This window comes from Penaeus monodon, chromosome 23 (assembly GCF_015228065.2).
Source record: "Penaeus monodon isolate SGIC_2016 chromosome 23, NSTDA_Pmon_1, whole genome shotgun sequence".
Classification (NCBI taxonomy): domain Eukaryota; kingdom Metazoa; phylum Arthropoda; class Malacostraca; order Decapoda; family Penaeidae; genus Penaeus; species Penaeus monodon.
The window spans coordinates 37402571-37403047 of NC_051408.1; positions in this window are offsets into that span (position 1 = coordinate 37402571).

A 477-nucleotide genomic window follows, 5' to 3' on the forward strand; every position below is an offset into this window, starting at 1 on the left:
CCCCTTATCTGATCAGATCTTGAAGTGTATCATTTACACCATGATATTCACATATGCACTTATGCATAAGCACTAATTATTAACAAACTATTGGTACGCTTAATATGTAAGATAATATTAATTTACAGGTACAATATCCATACAGGCCATTTTAAGCTTTTTCATTATAATTTGCATTCCAAAATAAAGATTTGTTAATTTTCATGCGTATGTCTCCCACCCTTTACACTGCTTAACCCTTCTGCAGCGGTCACTATCACGTGACGTTTTCTCAAGAAAGACCCATGGGCTAGGTCCTGTCTTAGGGCTTAAATATGCCTTTAATTTTTTCTCAGACTTATGACGGGAAATGTTGGCTTATTTTTTCTATGATACCATAGCAATGATAAGAAGCCTTTCATGTGATGCCTTATTCACAAAATTGTAAGAAAGACTAGCCAATAAATTCAATAAGATAAATGTTGCCAGTGAGTCCTG